This window comes from Barbatula barbatula (genome assembly GCF_947034865.1).
Source record: "Barbatula barbatula genome assembly, chromosome: 23".
Lineage (NCBI taxonomy): Eukaryota > Metazoa > Chordata > Actinopteri > Cypriniformes > Nemacheilidae > Barbatula > Barbatula barbatula.
This window is the reverse complement of record NC_136786.1, coordinates 846,991-848,148: the sequence shown is the minus strand read 5'-3', so window position 1 is coordinate 848,148 and position 1,158 is coordinate 846,991.

Sequence of the window (1,158 nt, the reverse complement as noted above, 5' to 3'; positions counted from 1 at the left end):
ACTACGGCGAAGGTCCAGCTCGTGGATATTCATGACGTTCGACAGGTCGCGCAGCGTGATTGGTCGGGCTCAAGTCAGGCTGATGACGCAAATAGACGCTCCCAGAAGGTTGCCAGGCGATGTCAGCACGAGCTGATGAATATTCACGAGCTCGGCCGTGGCGGTAGTAGGAATGGGAATTTCGCAGCAGGGAAACCCGGATGTTGAAACACAAAGAGAGAAACGCGCTGCTGAACGCACACATATGTCGAAAACACGAGGGCACGACTGCACATAAACCTGCTGCTGTGGTTTCATACAAATAGGAATGACACAAGTGAATTATTTTGCAAGAATGAAAACCATCTGATTAATTGTCATAGAAGTTGTACAAATAAAGGTATTTTTGATATTACGGTGAAATGTTACAACCCACACGAAAACACACTGTAGTATAGGCTACTAAAGTACACTGTAGGAAAATCCCTGTACACTGTTTTAACCTCACTGTAGTAAATGAAGAGTTTGGTTCCACACACTCAATCTTTATCAAGCCAAGAACATTTTGACATTTCTCTAATAATAAACACAAATGTTTGTATGTTTCTATTAAAGTTCACATAACTACTGTAAAAATCATGTTTTTTTATTATGTTGTCCTTTTTTAAATGTGTTTGATTGTGCTAGTTAGCTTTATTTGTTGAGTTATTGTGGCTTAAATCAAAACAAACTTAACAAAGAGGAATTGGAATGCACAATAAAAATTCCAAATTGAGTTAACTCATTTCAAATATTAAAGTATACAGGATTTACTCAGTTTACTAATTCGCTATAGTTAATTCTACAGAATAGTATACATTTAAAAGAGAATTTAACAATTTTGTATACAGTACAGTCTTAACCTTCTGTTTACACTGGTGGTGTCACAAAGCCATTCTTTAAAATACCTTTCATTTAGATATACTTATTATTATCATTATCTTATGAACTCCTAAAAGAGATCATAAAAACTGTAACCATCTGAAAGACATTTGGCTCTTAATCAGCGCATCTGCACATTCTTCTGCAGGTCTCAGACAGACTGAGCAGTGTTCTGTCCCTGCGGACGGTTATTTCTCACGGTGACAGCAGTCACATTAGAGAGGAGAGAGAGGACGCTCTTAAAACGACACCGGCTCG